The sequence below is a fragment of the Protopterus annectens genome, chromosome 10.part0 (genome assembly GCF_019279795.1).
Source record: "Protopterus annectens isolate FY-2018-M chromosome 10.part0, PAN1.0, whole genome shotgun sequence".
Lineage (NCBI taxonomy): Eukaryota > Metazoa > Chordata > Ceratodontiformes > Protopteridae > Protopterus > Protopterus annectens.
The window spans coordinates 547895052-547922837 of record NC_056744.1 but is presented as its reverse complement, the minus strand read 5'-3'; positions in this window follow the sequence as shown (position 1 = coordinate 547922837).

Sequence of the window (27786 nt, the reverse complement as noted above, 5' to 3'; positions counted from 1 at the left end):
AATTAATACCAATACAGCACACTAGCAAGGTCTGTTTATGGCTTTACACAGCTGTAAAACAAAAAGAAATGTAATAACATATGACACATACCTGCACTGTATGGAAGTTGGTGACCAAGTGAAAGAGGAGACAATAGTGATGGGACATTTAGCAGTACAGTCTACTAAAGTGACTTTCCCATCCTCAGGTCAAATTATAACAGAGTGTAATTAATTTACAGTCAATACAAACCAACTAACAGAGAAGCACTAAATAGAACAGGTTTTCTTTCAATTCTTGAATGCAGAAACCTATCAGCAAGGAACACTAAGTAGCTGGCATATACAGTGTAATCTATTGGTCAAGAGAAAGACAGTCACCTAGTTAGTAAATGATCCTTAGAGGGCAAAGACATCTGTGTCAGAGGGGTGTTGAAGACGAATTTCCAGCACAGGCAGGCACATATTTCACTAGATGAAGTTAATACAAAGTAAGGTTATTTCATAGGATCACAAGAGTTTACTAGGTTAATGGACCTAGGGCCCTTACAAGCCTAGCCAAGTTCAACATTTATTCCCTATAAATCCTAGAGTTTTGGCCAATGATTACAAGCTGATCTAAAACATCACCGACTGCCCCTATCCAAGAGCAACACAGGTGAAACCCCTGGAGTGAATTTGTGGTTTCCCATCCAGTCATCCAAGTTACACTTAAATAGGGTCAACTAGGGGCTCTGTTTAACTTGAACTGGAAGTTTATTCCAGAGGAGGTAAATTTGCTTACATTGTACAAAGACAAAATTCTCAGTAAAAATGTTTGGGAGTTAGCCCTTGTGGCAGAGCTTCTGCAGTATAATGGTCAGATGTAGCACAGGCTCTGCACTGTGAGGAAGTTTGTGACTGAGTCTACTTATAGGTAGAAAATGTTTAGCATGCCTTGGTGAGCTTGCATGCTCAATCTGTACCTTTACTATGGACTATGTTAGAGTAGATATGTGTGACTCTTTCCCAGTAGTGCGTCAGACAATTCCACTGTGTCTCTGGACCACACTACTTGCTTCTTGCCATCACTGTGCTTTTTCACAACTGCTAAGGCCTCGTTTCACTCTCTGTTTGAGAAAGAAATTTCTCTAAAATTGCATCTTCCACATGGTACAGCATTCTGACTGATTAATAGAATATAGGACGACATACTTATTTTAAAAAGTCTATAAAATATCACTTCTTTAAAGACAATGCTTGCAAATGCAAATGCTTTCAGTATAATGGCTAATGTTCATTCTTTCCAGTATCTTACATATCTGGCCCAATTATACCTCTTTGTACTCTATTTACTCTCACACCCCCATGTTATTTTCCCTCTGCTATTTCACACCTTCTTTAAAGATCAACAATAAGACCTTTCTATTAAACCCTGCATCCCTGCAATAGGATAATTCAGCCTCCTAGTTAGCTTTTTCCTCCAGCCATGAGCCTTTCTGTCTTATTGACATTCATATCCCTTTAGCTCTGAATGCATTTGCTCAATTTTCAATTTCAAGTCATATTCCACATCCCTGCTTCCCCATAATAATTACTTTACCTCCACAACTGTAGTTTTTTTCTCAGTGCACACTGGAATATCTTTCTTATTTTCTGTATGTTTTTAGTTTGTATGTTTTATTGCTCCTTTGACAATTGTATGTTTGATGTTACTTTGTAAAATGTGTTGCATTCCTGCCCACATGGCCTAGGTAGTACCTGAAAATGGTCTTCAGACCAGTGCACCTACTCAGCCACCATATACCTATAATGCCAACCACTTGTCTGATGTCATCAGACCTATGTTGTCCCATTGTGTTAAGACAGTGGTGTTAATTGCTGCTTGGTTGTAGCCCATCCATTAAACATGGTATTCAAATCCACCATGATTTAGAAAGTATATTATTTTTGATAATAACTTCCCGTTATGCTGTCTTTCTTCTGGGTGCCTGAAACTCTGCACATGTGCATGCACAGAGTTCTGAGAAGATCTGAGACAAATAAAAAAAAAATCAACTTAATTTGCAAAGGCATTATGCTTATGCCAACAATGCACACCACACTGTAGTTGAGGTAAGTATTTAATTTAAGTGTGTGTGTGTGTGTGTGTGTGTGTGTGTGTGTGTGTGTGTGTGTGTGTGTGTGTGTGTGTGTGTGTGTGTGTGTGTGTGTGTGCGTGCGTGTATGTGCTTATATGCATGGTATCCATGTGTGGGTGCAAAGGTCATCAACTGTCCCTGATTTTGCAGAATGACTCTGATTTTTGTTGCATATTTTGGTCTATTGTTTGTAAAGATTGTGTTTTTTCTGGAATATCAATGAGTATTGCTGTCACTTAATAATGATGACAAACATACGAGTTTCAGACTTAACCTTCAAAAAGCATGTTAATACAAAGCTTGTTATTTTAGTAAGTTTTGAATTGTATAAAAGCATTGGTATCACTGATTTTAGAATTCTGGTGACTTTTTTTTTATCTTTTCTTCAATTTGTGATCTAAAAGGTTAAGAGGTATATGCTTGTGTCTGTGTGTGTGGGGGGGGAGGGGTGCAGTGGCTTTCAAACTGTATTCTGACAGCAGTTAGCTGAAATAATAAATTCCTGTGTGAATGTTACGCAAGTGGCTGTAACTGATGGTCACGTGTGTGTGTGTGTGTGTGTGTGTGTGTGTGTGTGTGTGTGTGTGTGTGTGTGTGCATATGCATGCATGTGTGTGTGTGTGCATTCGTGTTTGTGTGCGCGTGTGTGCGTGTGTGTATGTGTGCACATGTGTATGTGCACGTGTGTGTGCACATGTGTGCGCGCGCGCGTGTATGTGTGTGCGCGCGTGTGTATGTGTGCATGTGTGTGTGTGCACGTGCACGTGTGTGTGTGTGTGTGTGTGTGTGTGTGTGTGTGTGTGTGTGTGTGTGTGTGTGTGTGTGTGTGTGTGTGATGCATGTGGGGGTGCTAGATGCTCTAAACTATCCCTGATTTTGCAGGATGCCTCTGATTTTTCTTATTCATGTTTGGGTCTGATCTTTGGAAGGTTTGTGGCTCTTCTCATAAATCAGTGAGGACTAAAGCCACTAGGTAATGATGACAGACATTTGAGTTTCATACTTAACAACCTTCAAAAAAGCATGGTGATGCAAAACCTGTTTTTTTGGTAATTCACTAAGTATATGGTCTTTTGTCCACCAATATTTTTTTCAACTTTTCCTTGATTCTTAAGCTAAGAACTTGAGGGGGCAGTGTGGGTCGCACACTATATTCCGACAACAGTGAGCTGAGAAGATAAATTGCTGTGGGGCAGGTACTTATTTGTGGATTAATTTGCATTAATGTCACCACATTCAAATATCTAAGGTGAACATTACAGTCATGAAAAAGATGTAATTAATGGTCACATGTGTGTGTGTGTCTGTATGTGCATATCTGTTAGAGGTAAAATAAATTTGTTTCCAATTGTTATTATTTTTAGTTCATTTCTTTCTGAAATATGATGTGTATACTGTAAATAAAGTAAGTTTTAATTGCTCAGCTTAGATTTGTCAGTAGATAAAAGTGACTGACACTGCCTTTGTTCAAATAAAACAGTCATTACTCTGGCTTTGCAGAAGATATCTGCATTTGTGTGAAGCCAACTGGAATACTTTTCAGTGTCTATTTCTAAGGTAATCATAAAGCTTATAGGTGTACACTCAGTAAAATGGAAGAAAACAATGAGTACGGGGACTGTAATGAAAATAACTGTGTGTTTGTGCATGCATGTGTTTGGAGGATTGCTGTATCAAGATGCAGTAAGTTGTATGCATTTTTTCACTATTCATCACAGAAAAACATCAGCATTGAAGTCAATAGTTTAATTTGCTGGTCTGGGCAAGATGTGTGTGTGAGATAGCATCTAGTCATTGGCAGAATGTCGCAATGAGTGGTATTTCCATCTTACAGCACTTGGTTCTCTGGGTTTGTTTTTGGCTGTGGTTCATTCTCTGTGGAGTCAACATGTGCTCACTGTCTCTGTATGGGTTTCATCCATGTGATTTTGTTTCTTCTCCCAGATCTTCAGCTGTATTATATATGTCTCTGACATCATTCATATATTTACTTTCATCCCAGTGTAACAATAAAGTGGTACACATAAAGTTGCTATCTTTTTTGCTGTTCCTAGATGAGATTTATATATCCTTGCATGCAATTGTCTTCTCAATTTATTGGGACCTACTATTTTGCTTGCACTGAATGTTAAAATTTAGACAAATACCGTCAGATTTAATAAAACCCATATAGACATACTGTAGAGCTTACATGGACTATTACCATGTCTGTGTACAAGGTTCCCCCGCGGTAGCATGCCATACATATTTATCTTGGTACATTGCCGATGTAGAGCCATAGAACACAGACTGTGAATCAGTGTAGGCAGTGTGGTGCTAACTGTGTCTGCAGATGAGCAACACACTCCCTGCACTGTCCAACTGTATTATGTCAATGTAATTTAATATTTTTTATTTTTAATGAAAAGCAGGTTTGCACAGCACAGTGCGGAGTGCAGCAAGTGACATGTGCCAGACACCTAAAAATAGAAACTGGATGTAATTAATTATTTATGAAAAGGTCAAGTTTAAGTATAGCTGAGTGGGTTTGCATGACGCGGTGCTCAGCAGTATATGTAAAAGTATAGCAACATTCCACATAGCCAAATGGGTAGCATTATTGCCTTATGTGCAGTAGGTGCAGGGTTTGAATACATGGAAGGGAAATTAAGCATTTATTTTCCAAATACAAATGATGGTAGTTATTTTTAAAACCTGATCTGCCTGGCTCAGCTAAGCTCTGCTAAGACCTGCTAAGACCTGCTAAATACTGCATAAACAAATTGTGTTTATTCACTGATTGGCACAACTTAGCTGGTTTGTGCACTGCTAGGCTTTGCCAGTTTTCACACCACGTAGCTCAGCCATGCTGGTTTGCATGGTGCTAATATTGCCTGATGGTGTGTGAGGGAGGGAAAACAGGCTATATTAAGCCCAATAGGAGGGAATACAGCATAATTTGTTGGAGTGCTGTCTCTGAAGGATAAAATGGCAGGCATTGGAGAGGCTTCTTGCTTTTGGGTGCACCATTCGTTCATTCAGGAGTCTAGGGTTGTGGTCGGACTCCTTGTCAAAAACCATGATGACCAACTGATGCAGGGAGGTTACCAGGGCTTAGAGTGCAAGGCAGAGGCCTGTGGCCAGCTGGAAAGGGACCTCACCAGTGCAACTGGTATCCCCCGCACAGGTGAGCAGTGTTGTCACCACCATGATGAATGAAAAGATGGAAGGGAGCTCTCTTGGACACCTGGGTCCAAGAATTCTGGGCAGGGAATGTCCCACATGTATGTAAGTACTTTTACCTCTGCTTCACCAATATCTAATCTTGAATGTCTGCTAAACTGATATGCATAATGATGTGCTTCTTTCCCAACAGCTGCAGAGGAGAGGGCTCGCAACATTGAGGTGCATACAGGGCGCTTGGCCAGGTTGTGCCATGAGTGTGATGAGCACAGATGTATTATGCTATCTTTAGTCAAATAAGAAAGACAGAGTAGAGCATTAACCATTATAAAGTATCTGCAAAATGTTTGTAGTGCAATAACTGTGGAATTACAGATACATAATGACAACTGTTGGGCAATCAATAAATGCATGAAGGTAACTCTCAGAAATGCTATTGTGCAATAAGTGTGTATTTAGAGCTGATATTTCACCCCACTAACAATATAATGTGTACACCTGCATTCCATTTAGTAATGTAAAGGCTACCTAGTATGTCTGTCATGACTGAATTTCAGGCATGTATGTTCAACTTTCACTGCAGTCTAGTATAAAACTGTAGTACTATTACCAGGTCATATTTTGTTTCCAGGTGAGCTCTAGGCAACTATCAGTCAGTCAGCAATTAGCAGTGACTCAGTAGCTCAGTTTGTTGAATGCTCTGTATGAAGTACATTTTTCCACACACAGATCAGAGTTCAAATTCATTGTTATGTAGCAATAAATATTACTGAATCAGTTACGTAATGATGACAGTTTTTCTCTCCACAGGAACTACATGTAAATGGATGAGGTAGCCCATATTATTAGTAAGTAATTTGCATGTTGAGATGTCACAGACTGTTAAAATCATTACCAGGAATGTGATAATACTGCATAAAATAAAGGAAATAAGTACAGTAATAATAAAATAAATAAAATGTGTAATCTTGGTATGGCTGTATGCCTAGAGTGTCTGTTAAAGATTGCTGCAGTCAGTTAATACATCTGATGCACATGTCCTCTGCAGTCACTGATATTGGATTCTATCCCCATGCCTGCCAAAAACAGTACAGTATCAGTCATGTATTGGTTAAAAATATTCTCTCCACAGGAACTAAAGGTAAATGGGTGAGGTAGCTCATATAATAAGTAAATAATTGTGTGTTTAGATGTCACAGACTGTTAAAATCATTACCAGGAATGTAATAATACTGCATAAAATAAAGAAAATAAGTACAAAGTACAATGACAGTATAATAAAAAAATAAAATGTGTAATCTTGGTATGGCTGTATGCCTGGAGTTTCTGTTAAAGGTTGCTCCAGTCAATTAATATATCTGATGCACATATCCTCTGTAGTCACTGCTATTGGGTTCTATCCCCATGCCTGCCAAGCAAGGCATGTTAGTTGTTTACTCTCTGTGCTGTACACATACATGTCTCTAAAGTGTCATGCTGTCACAGAATGTAATTACTGTTGTGTAATCCCTCTGACACAGATGTATCATTGACATGATTATGTCAATACCAAAGTAACACTACATCAGCCCACAGTACACCTTGGTAGTTATACAGGTCCACCTGATGTGCAAGTGTTCTTTTTAGGGGTCTATATTATATCCTCAACTGCTTAAAAAAGCGAACGCTGATTGATCAAACTTATTTTCGCGAAACTGCAAAATATCGAAGCAGCAGAAACTCGAATTTTTTCCTAGAATTCGGTTGTCCGTTTCTGTTGCTTCGGTATTTTCAGTGTTATGGTGGAAAGTTACCGGTTGGATTCAGGTAAGTGTGCAATTGTGTGGATGTGAGTGTTAGGGTGATTTAGGTGAGTTAGGGTTAGGGCTCAGGTTAGGTGTGTGTGCGATTGAGTGGACATGAGGGTTAGGGCGGATTTAAGTGAGTTGGGGTTAGGGAGCGGGTGAGGTGAGTGTGCGATAGTGACGGACCTTAGGGTTAGGGTTTGGGTTAAGGTAAGTGGGTAGTTAGTGGTGTGTGCATAGTTTAGTGTAGGGTTAGGTATCAGATTTTAGGTGTATGTGTGTGGATTTCTGTTTGTTTGGTGTGCTTGTGTTGTGTGTATGTGTTTTGGATCAGCGATTTTTTTCCCTGGGAAAAAAATTGCTGATCTGACAGTTTGAGATTGTAAGCTTTCACTTAAATTAGGTCGATCAATCAGCGTTCGCTTTTTTAAGTGTTCGATGATATAATATAGACCCCTTTTTAGTTGTGTACCTGCAGGTGTTTCTGCTTGGCCCATACTGTCCCATGCAGATAGCTTGAGAGGTATGTACATGCTAGAGAAGCTATAGGGCATATTTACACATAAAAAAGGACAGACCTGTAGAGTAGATATCAGTACTGTTGCCAAATATATAGTGTATGGTATTAATGGAGTGTATTTCTCTATCTCCTCATCCCTTATTTTCATATATATTTATTTTTGTTATTCATTGGTTATGGTTTACTATTAACATATGCTGTTTTATAACTTTATTTTGGGGCATGCGTTTTGTTATTGTTATGTATTACAATGGTTGCATATTAACATATTTTGTTAAATACCCATGTTTTTGGCATTATGCTGTAACTGTTACTGACATGCTTAAAATATACCGACTGTTATGTTGTTTATTGTTGTGTTCCATATAATACGCATTGAAATTTTAGTGGGTTATTTCCAGTGTTCTGGTATGATGTTATTACTAACAAAATGTTTTGTTCATAACTAATCTATACACATTGCTATATCTCTATCACCACAGCACAACAGGGTAGGCTAGTTCCGGCTGATCCTTCTACCCTACCTCATCTGGCTATGGCACGAGGTCATGGCACTTCTATGACCAAGGCCGGTCGTAACCCCTCCACTGGCCCTGCACCTCCATTGGGTGGAACTGCCTCAGGGGATGGGCTCTGCCCCCCTGGGAGTGGTGCTGGAGTGGCAGTGGTCACCTAAGATCAACTACCAGCTATAGTGTACAGGATTGTTCATAGCAGCTATGAAAAACACTTGTGGCAGATTGAGGGCAGATGGGGCTCATTGGCCCTGGTGCCCAGCCTCCAGCAGAACCACCTTCGGGACAATGAAGGACCAGTGTCAACTGCCCATGGGTGGGGATGTCAGTCATGCTCTTGCCATCTGGAGACACATGTATCTCTGATTCCACAACACCCTCTGTATCCAAGGTGTTTACCCCCCTCATGTGTCACATACTATCCCTCTCTGCTGTCTTGTCTGTCTGCAATTGCATCCTCTCCTACCCAACTTACCTTCCCAAATGTGCCTGCAACCCTTCTCCAACATTCCACTCTCTCCTTATAAAAAAAGGCATCTGGCCCACAAAACATATCGCCCTATACATAGCTCTCCATTTTGCACACGTGTCCACTGGACAACTAATTTGGCACAATTGGTTTGACAACACATTTATGTTGTCCTCACCCCTCTCTCTGGGATTTGAGAGCCCAAATTCATCCACAAAATCTCTCAAAATGCACAGCTCTTGCTGTACAAGAAATGGAAAGCTATGGCTCTTTCCTACAGCCTTCCTGCACATCCCTTCCTGCCTTTCAATGTGTTTTCCTCCTGCTTGCCCCCACTTCACCACTGTCTTATCACCCCCTTTTTCTTTTCTTTTTAATTTTTTAGAGCAGGTTTGTGCAGAGCAAAGTGGAGCACTGCTCCATACCACACAAACCTGCTTAAATGAGCTTTAATGTGTCTTACTGGTCTTATGTGTTTCTCACAGTGTTAGGCACATGTACAAAATAATTACCCCTGCCACATCTCAAACTTGAAGCCCTGTCAATTACAGCCTACTACACAAATCCACTTGGCCACAGAGATCTTGATTAAAACAGGTGTTTCCAGCAATACATACTGATTGCCACTGACAGACTGAAAGCAAATTTAATGTGAAAAATGGGAGTGTACCTTGAACTCTGATGCAAAAATTACACCAGTAGACACCCAAGTAACTAATAATGGCAGTATGTGAAGCCTGGAATAGCAGGAAAATGTTCCTTTTTACCTGCAACATCTTTAAACACACCTGCTAATCCGTCCATGGCACAGTATATATGTTCAACTGGGACCCTGCTGCAAAACAACTGCCTTTGAAAGCCATGTGCTTACTGATGGATGCAGACAATGTGTGTTACAGCCTGTATGTCTGCACATATACCTGGCAACTACACCTGATCAAGCACTGACTCAGTAGCTCAGTCTGTTAAATGCCTTGTTCACAGAGCATTTTGCCATACACAGTCCTGGGTTCAAATGTAGTGTGTTGCACATCAATTTCATTGTTGTGAAAACAGAAAGTAATGACTGAGTCATGCATTTTTAATCCCCATAGGTTACTGCTACTGAATTATCTCCTACCCAGTTTTGCAAGTCAAAGGCCTGCAGGTAGGGACACACTGCACATATTCATATAGCCTAACTATATGTCGCCTACTACTCTGTTATTGGCACTCTTGCATAACAGATGCAAATTAAGCACATGCCTCGATTGGATTGTAAAGGGTAGCCTTACCCTGACGCTGTTGTAATGACAGGGTTGACAGTGCTGCCACAGTTACACGTACAGCTTGCTGTCCTCCAAAGTGTTCACAATCCCCCTATGTGTCCTAGACTGCAGTAGCTGCAGCCTGGAGCATACACAGCTGTATGTTAAGCTATCTGCTACAGACCTACCATACCTCACACCCCCCCTAGAGCACAGGATCCAGACAAAACCATACATAAAGGGGGGGGCAAAGGTTCAGTGATAGGGACACATTTAACAGTTTCCACCTACAAAGATAGTGAGCTGATAGAATAGCAACTACTGCATTAGTATTCATATTCTGATGGGTATGATGTGTGACACTCACATGTCTCTCTCGCCTTACTGACCTCAACCCACAATGTTTAACACTGAACCGCTGGATGATCACAATGTCATGGACACTGGCCAAACATACCAGGCTAAACTGTGGATATACCTCATAAATCTCAACAGTGGACAGACTTTGTACCAACCCTGTGTGATGCTGTAGTCTTCACACCTCACTAATGTCCATCTCAATAACTAAGAAAGGGGCCAAGACCTACATGAAGGCCTTAAATATTGCAATGTTTTGCCATATCATTGGCCAATAAAAGTGAAACTTAGATGTTTTGGATGCAATTAGCAAGTCTGAGACACATATTGGTGTACAGGCAATTACCTGGTAATGAGCATTACCTACAAAAGGCATGCAACTGTTTATGGGGAACAGGTTTGTATGTTGCTTTGCTCACACAGCAATGGTTTTGCAAGCTATTTGCATAGGAACACTTCAAAAAAGGATTTCTTCACTCTACCAGGTATGTAATAGATGTCCTCCATATAATGGGATTCAGATGGGAGAATGGAGGTATGGGGAGTAGGGATTACAACAGTAGGCCTGTAGTACATATATTTTATTGACATAGTGATACTCTGCTGTCCAACAGCTACAGGCATGCCTTTCAACTGTCCCAGCTTTGTATCAAATCTCTTCTCTGCCCCTGTTACTCCCTCCTACAACAGTCAGTTGTTGTAGGAAAGCTAGGGGATTATGTGTTAGACATAGTAACATTAAAGTAAGGGTGTACACTCCTGCAACATCAAATGATGTACTGTAATTCACCTCCTCTCAGACTGTCAATGTCACAGATATATAGTTCTGACATTGTAAAGGTGTCTCTGACTGTCCTTGATGTACTCTGGCTAGGTCACTGTTTTGTTGACATTCATCCCTCATTGGTGGCTAACTTACCTGTCAACCCCCTACAGCAGGAATTTGGGTCATAATCATAATTAATGGGGGACACAGGCCTAAACTCAGCAACAGAGTATTCATATTGGCTATACAAAGTAAGACTATGAATAGACTAACAGATATTACTGTAGCATAAGTGTTTTCTGAGGGGTCTGGTATGTGACAGCCAAATTCTCTATTTTTTGACATTTGTCAGACACAGATAAACAGAAAAGCCAGAAGAAGTAGCTGGGCTGAACCCACTCAAAGGAATGCAGGCTGCAAATCACCACACAGTTGTAGAATGCAGAATCCACTTTATTAACTTCAGAACATAAAAATCCAAGGATGAGCGCTTTCATCCAGAAAGATCTAGACTTCATCAGTCATCTGAGTCTTGCAGCCGGCATTACTTTGAGTGGGTTCAATCCAGCTACTTCTTCTGGCTTTTGTGTTTATCTGCTTCAGTTTGTACTTTGTGACTTTTCATTTGTTAGACATCCACATGTTTGTGCCAAAAGGGCCACATCTATGAGGCACACATTCACATTCCACAAACATCTGTGTAGTGGAGAGATGTGATGCCTACAAGTAACATATACTACAGCAGGTTTGCATTGTTGTCTGTCACTGTGGCACACTGGTGTTGGTGGATTGTCCCTGTATAGTTGTAATAGCACACAGATATTTGTCCGACAGTGGCTATACAACATATTAGTGGGACTTTGCTCATAGAAAACACACCACAGTAGACTGCAGTGATGGGTGTAGAGACATACAGCAGAACATGTCACGGCACACAGGGACATACCCAGTATTGCTACTATCTTGGCGATAGCCACACATGTAGTGTGGTGATAGACTGCTGGGTATGTTGTTTGAGGGAACGATGGATAGTGCAGCATGCTTTGGTTGTGCAGAGTCAGTACATAGTGGATGTCCATGCATCTGGTCCTGTAATGTGTTCCCCTCTTGTTGTCTTTCAGGAACGGTATATTGCAGGAGGCATACACCATTCACAGCTGCAGAGGATGATGTTATCCGGGATGACCTCAGAAACATCATCCCATTCTGCTTTCTAGGGGTCACCAAAATCATGACCAGCATGCAGCATTGTGGGGTGACCTTGTCAGGGTGGTTAACCAAACTGGCCAATAGGCCAGGACTTATGAGCAGGTCCAACACCGGGCCACAGATATGGTCAATGCTGCACATCAAAGGGCAGCTGCTATGGCCAGGGATCATGCTGCCACTGATGGAGTGCCTGCAACAGAACAACTGCTCTCAGCTACAGAGGAATTCCTGGTGAACCTAGGATCAGCCACCAGCTCCCAGGCATCCATCACCCCATACATTGTGGAGGTGGATGTCAGTGTCCACATCAGAGCAGCATCCAGGTAAATTTACTTTGTTCACCAGTGTAATACTATATCAGTCATTGTAACAAGCTCTACATATCAGTACAGGGGTATCAGGTCTATGTACATTGGGGAGGTTTGGTTTTAATGCACAGTTGTGCACACATACTCAGAATGTCAACAATGTAGACAGTATCACATTAGCTACTGTACATGTGGATATATGCACATAATACCTTCCAACACTGCAACATTTGGTATGACTGACAATCCCTCTTCCTCACATTTTCATAGGTCCATCAGGTGTGGCCAGAGTCTGTGGTCCTGTACCTGGTAAGTGTGATACTGTTGTTTTATGGATTATATATACCCTAAGAATGTTAAGGACTGCCATTTTGCCCTAGGCACATCTGTTATGCTTAGCCAGAGTAGAATATTTGTATGTTCCATTTTGGAGAAGTTAAGTGCAGTGCATACAATGGGTAATCACAGCTGTGTATTTGTACAAACATTAACATATTTGCACTTATAGTTATGAACAAGTATGCAGCCTGATATACAGGAAGCAATTACTCCAAGTTGCCTGTTCACAGACAAACGAGAGATAGTACATACCGGAGGCAGTAATACTACAGCAGGCATATTATTCTTAAGATAGTTGTACTGGGTATTATGTGTAGTTCTATCACATACATTGTCGTATTGTATACCTCACAGGTGTATTGTACAGGCAACATTCACTGGATGCAGCTGAAGTGCATGTTATAAAAGGCCCGTCTTGTCTGTGTATGTTGCATATTTGTGTGCTGTGCATGGGATCACTGATGAGAAAATGTGGGACTGGTAATGCAGTTGTGGCTCCTCATCTGTATGAGTCTGTATGGATTACCATATGCAGTAGTGCAGGTAATAATGCACTGATTTCATCTTCCTCCACACAGGTGAAGATGGGAGTTGGTGTCTGTCCCCCTCACAACCTGATATCAGTCTCCCATTGGACTCTGATGGTGGTGGCCATAGTGAGGCAGAGGTGGGATTTTCGAGGGCTGAATCCCCAGAGGTTGACATCCCTCTTCTGCCCCCATTGTCCCCACACACAGTCAGTATGCCCACACATACCCAGTCCTCAGTGGCCACAGATACTGGGCATGAGTTGGTGGTGATGTTGACCAGGACAGTGTGACAACTATGGCGTCAGTGAGTGTAGATGCTGGCCATAGCCAGACAGCTGGCAAAATCCCACACAGGCAGATTGATGGGTGCTTGAAGGAGCACTGCTGCCCATCCAGCTCCTGTCACAGGTGTCACATCAGGGATCACTCACTGCATGTTTCAGGCCATCATGGAGGCACAGGCACGTTCCGAACACAACACCAGATGGATGCTCAAGGTTATGGATGCAGCACAGTCTGACATCTGTGACTGCCTACACCACATTAGTGATGCCATGGATCATTTAACTGATGTAGTGGACAGACAGTGGTCTGAGACAGTGTCTGCCATTGACTGTACACTGTGCTGTAACATATGGTTGGAGTAGGGCATCAGACATGTTGTCATAGGTCAGCAACACCATCTGCTGAGAGTCCATTTGGCCATGCACACTCACGCTCCCATAGTGGCAGTACCTCCAGCACTACAGAAGGAAGTGTGCTGTCCACATCATCACGTGGCAGGCCATGGGCACATGGTCCTGGGTGGTCACATGGAGGACATGGGACAAACAGACAGCAGTCACCATCAGCTACTAGCACTGCATTTAACCTTGGGCATGATGGTGCCATTGCCACTCCTGGCAGAACCAGTTTCCATGTTTGTGGCTTGAGATGGTGAATTGTCCACTCTGCCATGTAAGGTCCACAGCTGCCCAACATACACACATGTAGGGCTAGCACTGGGCTTGACTGTGTACCCACATACCCTCAAACATCACTGCCACATGCAGGTCACCAAAAGACACACATGGCACCTCTCCATAGCCCATCTAACCAGCACCCTTCCTGACTCTCACACATGCAGTTAACTGTATGGCACAGCCTAGGCCTCTAACAACTCTGCACCACAACCTGTGCATGTGATGAAACCTGTGCCACATCCCTGACATTCATGCCATTGATGCAGGGACAGGCAAATATGTGTCTGATGCACAGGATGACTATATTACTTTCAATGTATTTGTGTAGTGCAGTATTGTTATGCCATCCCAGGTGTTGTGGGTGACAGCAGATACTCTATGTGCTGGCATGCATCATAACTACACAGCAAACCTTGTGTACCTTAGTTGCATGATGTTAGACTGGCAGTAGTGTGACAGAATGAAAGGTGTATTACAGACCTGTGTATGTTTCTGTTCCAGAGGTTTGAGTGGTTATTCTATGGGCACATGATTGCAGTACAGTGGCACAGGATGGCATGGCAACATAGCAGAAATATGACATCAGCATGGTACAGCAGTATTCATGCATGGTTCCCTAGGTGCATATGTGTAGAAGACCATATTTCGGACAATGGGGGTAGCCAGTGTAATTATGCATTAATACTTTTTGACAAGGTCTACTACTCTTAATACATGTCACCTGGGTTTTCTGAATGTCCAAACCTAGATGGTGGCAGACATCAGCTATGCCTATGTAGATGAGGGCAATATAGGACCAGGAGCTTGTCACAGAGCTGTAAAGTGCTTAACTATTGCACAGAAATAGTCCATATTGGAATGTCAGAAGTGATACAAAGGGATATTTCTGTACCCGCCTGTTAGAAAAATATATACGCTGCCTAGAAAAATATATATTCACATATATGCTGCCTAGAAAAATATATATTAACATATATAGGAAAATATGTATCTAAACATTCAGACACATATAAGTTGTGTGGTCAGATATATAGAGAAATGTGTGCTTTAGACAGGAATAAATGTGCTCAAATCTATATGGAAAGCAAAGGTATAATATGTAATGCATTTAATTCTGTTTTACTAGAATAATAGTAGAAATAAACTCGCATATTATTGCTTGAAGCATAAGCTGCAGTGTGACTAGAAACTTGGGCCTGGCTCATGTCTGTCAGTGAAAGATTATTTTGCAAAGTTAGAAAATAATGAATCTGTGTGCATGTGTATCTTTTCCTGCTTCCACCAGAAGAATGTATCAGAGATAATGTCCAGCTGGTGAACAAGAAAGAGACAAAGAGAAGCATTAAAGAAGACATGCACCCATTGTATTGAACTAATCTAAGAGCCTTGAATTGGCTACATCCTCGGAAGGACATTGTGACTGACCAGGTGCGGCTGTAATATTCTCATGGGAAAGTAACTTTTTAAAAATTGTAATCTCAGCACTTTTTCTATGAATGATCATGATGTAAAGCTGATAGTAAAACATATAAAATGTCATGTGTTTCACTAATAAAACCAGACAAAATTGTATTTGTAAATTAGATACTTGAGTTTCCTGCATTACTGTCTGTTATTGACTGTCATTTTAAAAATACCTAATGATTTTACAGTCTGATTTTAACAATTTATTTAACATTTTGGTCCTAATCGCTGCAGGTCAGAGTGCATGAGTGGTGATAAATCTAAGCTGCCAAAACAAAATGGTTCTTCTTAAAGTGAAAAGACCTCCGACTGAATTGTTGTGTGTAAAGAGGCTGTCCACTTTCTGATCTGTGGCTGAAAAAGACAGTCATAAAGCGGGAGGCTCAGGTTTGTTTTAGATCAAAGGTTTGTGATAGCAAGCAAAGTAAACAGTCATTCTAGACACTACTGTGGATATGGGGAAATAAGATAAACAGTCTTTTTAAGACATGGGAGATCAGTGCACTAAGAGATCAGATAATGTGAGATATTTTGCAAAATGTGTTAACAACTATAAATTTGATAGGAACTTGCATTAATTAATGCATACAACAGGAAAATGAGACAGTAGACTTAAAAAAAAAAAAGGTAACAGATTTATGAGCTGTAAATAATGCAGTAATACCTAGAGCACCTACGGTGCCAGAGACCCATACCTTGTTAAATGTTCCAAGTTATCACAAACGTTTTTTTTTTTTTTTTAAATTGTGGTGTAACAATGGTACATGACATCAGTAGGGATAAGCAATGCCCCATAGCTACTATTCATCACAGTTTAGACCCAGTGGTGCAATCTTTGCCTCGTGTTATTCCACCTCTCACATTGAGAATGCCCCCATGCGGCTTGCATAATTCTGCCTTCTGCTAAAAGATTAAGTTGCTCCGTCTTCTCCTTTTAAACATCTTTTCATGTATGACTGCGTCAGTGAGTCAGCCTCATATGAACTTAACCCTTACAAGGAAAGGCGTTATACAAATTGAAATGATGATGATGCTGGTGACATGTAATATTACGTCATGCAGAAGGGCAGAGGGTCCTAAAATCAGAAACTAAAAATTTGTCAGTTGCCTACCAAAGTAGCTATTTGTAAATGTGTAGCTCATACAAACAACAGGATAAGATTAAACTTATTTTTAAATGAGAAATTACAACCCTTTGAGATTTTTAGATTTAGACATGTTAAAATAATGCAAATGCTTACTACAAAAGCAAAACAAAACTAAATATTCCAAACATATGGATACATAATTATACAATAAAATTTTGTGCAGCTTGTCATACTTGTAACAGCACACCATGCACAGCACATTTAAACAAACAAGCAGAGTTTAGAAATAATTCCTAGATTTGGCATACCGAAAGAATCTATAGTGACAGACACAATTTGTTTAATCAAATCAACACAAACAACAAACAATTTTTTTTTTTTTTTTCACTTGGGAATCACACTGTGCTTACCACCACAGTCAGCAGGGCAGGGGTGGAGTAAGTATGGATTTTTTTCAGACAAAAGAACTTTAGCTGAATAAGAACTTTGTGACTGATACACAAGGGCAAAATGGCCAAGAGTAAAGCAAACAAAAGCAGAGCAACCCAAGAACTATATGGACACACACAAACACACACACACACACACACACACACACACACACACACACACACACACACACACACACACACAATGGGCTGGTATAAGACTAGAACCCCTACCTATCTACTATTACATACTACAGCTCACAGTACTTATTGCATGCTCCATAGAGATTACATGAAATTAGACTGTCAGCCAGTGCTGTTACTGTGGATGACATCAACAGGCTTTGTAAAGGAGGTCCATTTACAGGCCATCAGGTAGTCACAGGGCCCTAAAATTATAACCATTGCACAGAGATAGACATGCCTCTACTACTGGAAGGGGAGATATTTACACACACTCAGAGTTTCCTGCTGTGAGATTAGAACCTCTCCCTCTCTAGTAGTACACCCTACAGCTTGAATTACTTATCGCATGGACCACAGAGATTACTTGAAATTATATTGTCTGTCAGTGCTGTTATGGTGGATGACATCAGCAGGCCTTGTAAAGGAGCCCAGTGTTGAGGAAAGCAGCTAGTCCCAGTACCATAAAACAAACAACCATTGCACAAATGTAGGCCAGATGGGCATGTCTTTACTGCTGCAGAAGATGTATCTGTACACACACTCAGAGTTACCTATTCTGTAGTTAGACCCCCCCACCTGTCTAGTAGTACACACTGCAGCATGCAGTACTTTTCACATGTACCACAGACATTACTTGGAATTAGATTATCAGACAGTGCTGTTAAGGTGGATGGCATCAGCAGTCATTGTAAAGGAGGCCACTGTTGAGGAAAGCAGCTAGTCACAGGTCCATAAAATGAATAGCCATTGCACAGACATAGGCCAGATGGGCATGTTTTTACTGCTGCAGGGGATATATCTGTACACACACACACACACACACACACACACACACACACACACACACACACACACACATATATACACACATATACACACACACATACACACACACACACACACACACACACACACACACACAGATTTACCTGTTGGGAGACTAGAATCCCTACCCATCTAGTAGTGTACACTATACAGCGCAATACTTATTGCATGTACCACAGGTTATGTCTGTTGCACTGTGGGATGCAGCAACAGTACCTGTGGCCTACGCAAAGTGGCCTTATATTACACAGCATGTGTGGCCAGAGTTATCCAGCATGATGCTGTTATTGTATCTAGTGTTATAGGAGTGCGATACTTGCTAATACCCCTGCTATGTGTGTACAGTTACCAGTATGGCCATGTCTGGCTGGTTGCAGTTTGGTAAGTGGACAATTAGCCAGGGAAAATATGGCCTGTCCAAGACCTGAGTTACAAGCATTACACATTACACCACCTGCTCACCATTGTCTACAGGGTGACATTCACAGGCACTGTGAGTGAGTAGATTATGTCCTTTTGCGGCCTGGGTTTGTTATCATCAGACAACTGTTGTGATGTGTAGGTGCAGATAGCCTCGGCATTCTGCGTGTACATGGCGACATTCATATATCCTCACACATGCACGCACACATACACACACACACACACACACACACACACACACACACACACACACACACACATGCACACACACACACATATATATATATATATATATATATATATATATATATATATATATATATATATATACAAAGCCCCCCACCTACTTTGGTTTTATAGTGTATAGTTTGGTTTGTTATTGTTTACTAAAACTAAAGTAGGTGGGGGCCTTTGCCCCCCACACCCCCCAACTATATATTCTAACTCCAGGATCACACTACAGTGGGGAAAAGGCGAAAAAAATTTTACTTGCCTTTTTCCTATTGTCGGGCAAATGAACTGTCGGGCAAATTAACTTTCAGGCAAATGGGCTGGCTGAAATTTCTGTCGGGCAAATGAACTGTCAGGCCAATGAAGGTGACCCATATATACATATATATATATATATATATATATATATATATATATATATATATATACATACATGACAGGGATATCAACTTAACTGTCGCTGTGTGTGTACGTTATGTTAGTGTCATGTAAATATGTGCGGAGAGTCTATATCAGTCTACACATTTTTATGTATATATATATATATAGTACCTCATTATGGCATTCTTCAATAGTGTGTGCATTTCTGATAGGTGTCATCATGCATGGTTCCAGTGCGTAGTCAGCATCTCCCAATAGATGGCCATATGGGATGTCCCCTGTAACAAGCATCTGGCACAGCTGTGATGTGTGCCAGATATGGGAGTAACGATAACTGTCAGGGCTGTCAGCACACACATTCATGATAATACTCTGGGCATTAAACATGACCTGGCAGTTGGAGTGATACCCTTGCAGTTGATGTAGACTCTGCCCTTCTCAATAGGCAGTGCTTTGATGTGTAAATGAGTGCAGTCTATGGCACCCAGTACCTCAGGTTAGTGTGCTACATGGTAGAAGAGTCATACACTGCTAGCCCTCTCCTCAGGGGTGCGGGGTGAATAAATGTGCTCACGGGTATGTGTTAGCATGGCATTCAGCAAATGGTGGAGTACCCTGGATGCTGATGCCTATGAGACCCCCATCTTGTCCTCAGTTGGTCTTTCGAAAGTACCTGTAGTTAGGATCCTAAGGGCTACACATACCTTTGTGTCCACTGGGATGGGTTTTACTCTGTTGGCTCTGGGTCTGAGTTAAGGGTGGCAGAGCTTGGTGAGTTTCTTGCAGTATGTTCCTGTCCGCCCTGTAGCTCTCTACAATCTCCAGCTCATGTAGCTCCTGGAAGGTTACCCTGAGCCTAAACACCCTTCTCCTTCTCAGTCTAGGCCTATTGTCAACAGCAGCTTCAGCACTTACCTCAACATCTAGCACAGATTGTAGGGTGTATACAACTTTTATAGGGCTCTGCTGTAGGTGCAGCTTATGTGTTTTGCTTCTCTGTGATGGATTCCCCCTGCCAAGTACATCAATAAGTGTTGTAATGGCCCAGTTTAAGTGGTACAAGGGTCATCAGTAATTTATATATGATTGGCTAACTTAGTCATTTTTTTAACAGCCTTTCCTGCTAAAAGCTGTGGCATGGTATGCAAACCCACGCTGCAGGTATAAACAAAGCTCAGCACTCAATGGACATGCTCAACACAGCTGCGCAAACATGCTCAAATCTAATGAAACATGCACCCAGAAGGTAAACAAACCTTAGCAGGCACTGGACACACACCCCTGTTCAGCTCAGCGGCGTGCCACACAAACAGGCACCAGTGAGCTCCAATGAGCTTTAAGGGATGGGGACACACCCTCTTTTGATGCCAGCTACCTCTTCTGTGGACACCATCACAGTTCTGGGCCTACACAGATGGGATCTGTGGGCATGAATACCCATTTTTGCTATTCAGTAAACCCAGCTCATTTGCATAGAAATCCATGCACACAACCTGGAAACTGCACTATTCCAGGCCCTGCCTCCTTAGCAACCACAGTAGTCTACCATTATACATAGTCTATGCAAGGTCCTACAATGCATTATTGTCACATATTTAATTTTCTTCGTTTTTTACAATTTTTAATTTTTTTTGTGTAACAGCATGTTTGTGCACTGCAGCGTGCCACACAAACAAAACCTGGGTATTAAAAATAAGTAATTTATTTTACATTAATTTCCATTCCGTTTTGGACATACAGGCCATAGTTTTGCACATATCTGTGTCTGCTGTGCTGTTTCTGTCCTTCTAACTGGACTTTTACAACCCCTGCTCTCTGTTTTCTATCATGTCCATGGAATTTTTCCATGTACACTTTGGACCCCAAAACAGGGTCTGCAGGAGTGCCTATCTGCTTCCTGGATCACTCTAACACCTTCATTTACATGAAATTAACCTGCTTATGAGGTGATTTGCATGCCATGGGCACTTCCGTGTTGGCATGCTCATGCACACCTCTCAGATTGGTTTACTGAATCACATGGCTGCTTACTTCCATGTAAGCTCTGTGCCACTATGCCTACATGGTAAAAGAAAAGTCTGTGTAGGCTTTATTGAATTCCCCCCATATTATTTTCCTTGAAATAATTTAGTTGTATTTTTAATTGTAGTTTTATTGGCCATTTTGGGCTAATTTCTATCTCTTTAATCTTTCTGATATAAAAACTGCATTTGTGTGGTTTTGCGCGCCAGGCAGCACCGGTTAGCTAGGGTTAAACTATTCCCAACTCCACGAAGTCTACTCTTCAGTTTTTCCCTTGGAACTAGACAAACCTTCAGCTTTAGCACTTAAACCATTCATTTAACAGCCCAGCAATTGCTTAAAACTCATAACAAGCACTAAATACCTCTAGCACTAGGCTCCTTATACTGTCCAGAAGGACAAGGCTCTCTATTCGTCCCCACCAGTCAATCAGAAAAACAGCTCACTCTACCTATTCAGGCATGTCCAAAGGGTAGTTTCCGATGTACTCTCCAGTCCAACTGGTGAATCTGGGCATTTTGAGGCAATGTTACAACTGCCTCATGTACACAGACAACCCTCTCCCCCTACCACCAAACACTAATATATGTGAGAGATGCAATTATACAGCCAGACTGGAGGCAAAGCTCTCTCAACCCCAGACTGTAACTGACTGTCAAGAGGAGAAGGAAAATACTTGCAACACACCACCAGTCTCACATAGACCTAACAAACCAACACAGGCAAATAACACATAAATACACGAAAACATACTCGGAGGCTCTAAAGTAAAAACCTGCAAAAACAACAGAGACCTCCAAAGCAGACATCCAAGCAACCTCCACAACCCATCACCAACCATGAAACACATACTTCACATAATCAGTGTGCCACACAATCACAGCCCTTAAGGCAAAATAACATACCCAACACACTAGTGATAGGTGACTCTATAGTCAGGCACACTGATGTCCCACTAACTAGGCTGGACAAGGAGAAGGTTACAGATAGCTGCCATGGGCACCAGGATCCGCCACATAACACAAGCACTCAGGTCACTCCAGAACAAGTACAAATACAACTCTGTCATTGTACATGTTGGTGTGAATGACCTGAGATGTGGCTCCCTGGACTACATGAAAAGAGACATGGAAGAGCTCTCTGATCATGTAGCCTAGGCAGGTATGACCCTGACCCTGAGTAGCATCCTGACCTCACCAAGAATGATGCCACAGTATAAAAAAAAAATGATCAACTTCAACAATTGGCTAAGTTTCTGGTGTCATTCAAAGGGGATCCAGTATCTGTCTGCCTGGGATGACATGCTTGACAAGCCACATTGCTTTGCAAGAAATGGCTTGCACTTGTCACCTTTAGGCTTTCAAATATTGGCAAAGGCTCTTGCCACCCCCATAGTGCCTTTTTTAGGCAAGGCTCAAAAGACAAACCCACCACCATAAATAGCACAAGTAACCAAAAACTGAGGGTAATGCTACTCAACGCCAAAATTCTAAACCTTAAAATGCATACACTCGAGGCACTCCTCAGTATGGAGAGCATCGATATCTGTGCAGTAACAGAAACCTGGTTTAAGGCACCAGAGAGCACCCCAGCACTATCAGGCTATAACTCATACCATACCTTTCGGCCACAGAACCCGGACCGAAACACAAAAGGTGGGGGGTGTATCCATATTCATCAAGGATACTCACACCTCCAGGTTAGTGGCACAGCACGATGCATCAGAAATCATCCAAGTGCAACTAACAGCAGGCAAAACTGCAATCCAAATTGTAGCTTGATACAGATCACTCACCATGACCCAGGACCCCCATTACTCATTTCTGGAGACACTGGGAAATATGACGGTCTTACCAAACACCCTAATACTGGGTGATTTCAACTACCCAAACATTAACTGGGAGAACTACTCAAGTACTAACTCCCTTGCCCAGCGCTTCCTAGAATTTATAAACTTGAATACCCTGGATCAACTGGTCAACACCCCCACCAGAGAGAACAACATATTGGACCTGGTCATCACCAACATGGGCGATCGGTGTTCAACACCTGACATCAACCCCTCACTGGTTAGATCAGACCATAAAATAATCACTCTGGATATTCACATTCCGCCCTCAACCCCAATCAAGGAAACCACTGTGAAAAACTTTTCAAAAGCAAACTTCACATTGCTTAAGACTGAGGTGGAAAGGTTCACAGCCCTCACGCCAATGGACAATGCTGTCCAAGCTGCTGAAACCTATACAAAGGCACTATATGATCATCTGCAGGAATGCATGGATCATGCTATCCCAAGTAAAACCAAGACTCACTCCTCCAAGAAAAGGAAACCAGTCTGGTGGACCCCTGCCATAAACAGGCTCTACAATAGAAGGAGGAAACTAGTACAGATAAGAGCAAAATCCCTAAAAGGAAAGACATCCCTGATCAGTATCAGCAAGAAACTATGATCCCTCATTAAATCATTCAAGGCTAGCTTCAAAAGAAAAATTGCCAAGGACTCCAAAGATAACCACAAAGCATTATTTAGATATGTGAAGAACCTAAGTGGAAACTCTCAGATCTGCTCTGGGTTTGTGCAGAATGGCACAAAATACACTGAACCGACTGATATTGCCAACATTTTGGCAGACAGGTTCAGTGCAAACTTCACACTCCTCTCTCCCCCTAAAGAGCCCATAACAATACCAGAAGAATGTAGGGCCCTGGCAGTCACCGACACACAGGTTAAAACAGCAAAGCCAAAAACACAGCCTCAATGGGACCGGAAGGTGTCCCAGGCTGTGTCTTACAAGAGCTCCAAAATGAACTAACCCCTCACCTAAACTCACTGTTCAAACTCAGCCTCTCTACAGGCTATGTACCCACAGAGTGGTGCACAGCAACAGTTATCCCACTCCACAAAGGTGGCGCCACAACAGACCCCGGGAACTATTGCCCTATAAGCCTGACTAGCCTGGTTTGCAAGATTATGGAGCACATCATCATGGAACTCATTAACAGAGACATCGGGAACCTCCAGACTTTGGACCCCAACCAGTTTGGCTTTGTTAAGGGCAGATCATGCCTCCTAAACCTGGTGGACTTCTTTGAAAAAGTTACTAAGACATTAGATGAGGGTAAGGAGGTCCACACAGCCTATCTAGACCTTGCAAAGGCTTTTGATACCATTCCCTATTCTGGTATTATAGACAAACTCACCAACCTGAACATTAACCCCTGCGTCACGAGATGGGTTGCAAATTGGCTCATGGACAGAACCCACACAGTGAGAGTTGCAGACTCTAGGTCAGACTCTAAACTGGTTACAAGTGGCGACCCCCAGGGCTCAGTCATAGGACCCCTCCTGTTCGGTGTATACTTCTCAGAGGTACAGGCAAGCACAGGAGGACTTTAGCTGACCAAGTTCACAGACGACTGCAAACTAGGCACCATATTTGATTCTTCAGCTGATACAGACACCCTCCAGAAGGGTCTCATTGAGATGGATACCTGATGTCAAAATCATGGCCTCAAGCTGAATGCCAAAAGGTGCATAGTCATCCCCTTTGAAAAAACAAAGTGCCCATGAACTACCACATAGGTAGTAGTCCCCTAAATACAGAAAAAGTAATAAGGGATCTGGGGACCCAAGTAGATAGCAATCTCTCCTTTGATAATCATATTGCCAAGGTTGTTAGAAAATCCTTCTATGTGGCCCACCTAATCTCAAAAGGGTTCACATCCAGAACATAGGAGGTTATTGTGCCTCTCTACTCATCACTTATTAGACCCATTATAGAATACAATGCCCCATTTGAGATGTACCTTACAAGACACCTGCAACAGCTGGAAAGACCACAAAAGTACCTCACCAAGGGGATTACTGGCCTCAAACAGATGACCTATGCAGCCCGACTAAAGAAACTCCAGCTGTACTTGGTTGCATACTGCTTACTCAGAGGTGATCTTTGCTTGACATACAAGGCCATGTCCAACCCAGAATTGATGGATATGCTCCACCTAAAAAAAAAAATCCCTGAGAGACACACGCTCTAGGGATATAAACCTTACCACAATGATAAATAGGACATGCTGGAAGGATAGATTCCTGACTCAGAGACTCCCCATGCTTTGGAACAAGATTCCAGTATACATCAGGGAGAGCCCCTCACTAGCACTCTTCAAGAGGAACTTTGATGGGTGGATGGGAAACAGAAAATTTACCCCGGGGATCACTGCAGTGGCTCTGCTGGACAGAGGCACAGGGAACTAATGGCTCTAGGGAACTAATCCAAGGGGGTGGCGAAAGCCAACACACTCTGGCTAGGCTTATAAATGCCCTTGGCCAGATAGCCTAGTACTTTCCTATGAACCTAATAAATAAAACTGAACTTTTTCCTTACTTATGACTTTTTGTTCAGGCCATCATTAGATCAAAAGGTAGTAAAAAATGCTCTATGTTGCATCTCAAAGAATATAGAACCCTATGACTTCCGAGGGCCTAGCAGTACCTAGATCCCTGGCTTCATTTATTTATGACCTCCACATCTATTACAGTGGAGTCTTGGCCTGTTTGGGTGTGTTATAAGAATGGGGAGAAGCTAAAATGCAAGACTAAGTGTGAAAAAATAAGAAGGAAGTAATATACCTGAATGCTGTTTCTACCTCATCCTGGCCCAACACCATTCAGATAGAAGTAATTGATCCAAAGGATGTTGGGCCAGGATGAAGGAAAACTGGTGATGAACTCTCAGGAGTTGTAAAGGGGACCAGGGTGCATTGGATTGCCCATGGAATGGTTTGCTTTCCATTTCACCTAAGGCTGGCCTTGTTCACTTCAGTCACATCTGAAGAATATATAGTCAGACCATGAGGCATGTGACCAGTATGCCCATGACAAAAGTATCATTGATCATTGAAATCACTACACCTAGTGACTACAGTCTCTTGAGTACAGAGAGACACAAAGTCATAAAATATCAGGATTTGCAGGCAGAAATGAGAGCAATGTGGAAGAAAGACACCTAGACAGTTCCAATAGTAGTAGGTGCAATGGATCTTATAAAAAATAATCTACAATCATATTTAGATATGCTACCAATACATGTAACTCAATATGAATTGCAGAAGTAGTCATTACTGGGCACATTGCATGTGCTACGAAGAGCACTTTTGGCTGAGATCAAAGATTTGGAGAAATTAAAAAAAAAAAAACAGGGAGATGCAAATTCAAACCAAAAGATGAAAGGTTAATATTGGCAGCCCAAGATAGTGGACTACGTGTACATTGGTTTACAAAGTCCATTAAACATATGGGAGAAACAGACAGATATAGGTTTTGTAAAACAGAACTGGAAACAGTTTTGCACCTTGTTGCTGGTTGTAACATACTAATGGCAGAAGGACTGTATACTGAAAGGCATAATAATGTGGCAAGACTGTTGCACTGGGGATTGTGCAAACATTATAATATCGATGTAGCTAAAAACACTGGGAAAATGCTTCACAAAGCATCAGAGAAAATGATGAAATCTACATTACATGAGAGCATGCATTACCAACAGTTCAAAAGATAGATGCAAGAAAACCAGATATAGTGATCCATGAAAAGAAGACAAAAGTAGCATTGATCATTGAAATTGCTACACCCAGTGACTACAGTGTCTTGTGTACAGAGACACACAAAATTATAAAATATCAAGATTTGCAGGCAGAAACGAGAGTAATGTTGAAGAAAGATACCCAGACAGTTCCAATAGCAGTAGGAGCAACAGGTCTTATAAAAAGAATCTCTAATTGTATTTAGATATGTTACTGATACATGTAACTCCATATGAATTGCAGAAGGAGTCATTACTGGGCACATTGCAGGTGCTGCAAAGAGCATTTCTGGCTAACATCAAAGATTGAAACAATACAAATTTCATGAACTTTAATCATACTTTGACTTAGGAATGAGGTCCATTCCCATCATGGTATTAGAAACCCAAAAGGCTTGGAGAAATTAAAACAGGGTTATGATGGTTACCGTGCTGTAAGAGATAAGAGGGGTAACTTGTGTCCTTTATGGCTGCTTCTCTGGAGAGGGTGAAAGTCCTTCCTCTATGACTGATCCATATGAGTTTGCCTAATTACCTAGCATCATAGATAACTGCCTCATCAACGTTGAGTGCCTTCTTATATAGCACATTCAGTCACCTGATTGGTAGGGCATGCAAGTGCTTTCTTCCATAGCACATTCATTCAGCTGACTGGCAGGGCATGCCATCATGTCATTGGTGATGTAACTGGCCTATAGATTTGCCCACAAAAACAAGTGATGCATTGGTTTGTTGTTCTTCTATCTGGCATGGCATCCAAATATGCCAAAACTCTACTGTAGCACACCCTGGTGTTTACATCCTTTCTATGCCGTTCCCCTTTCCTTGTTTGCTATCCTACCCTACCATCAACATTTGTGTGCCCCCATATGTGTATCTCCATCGA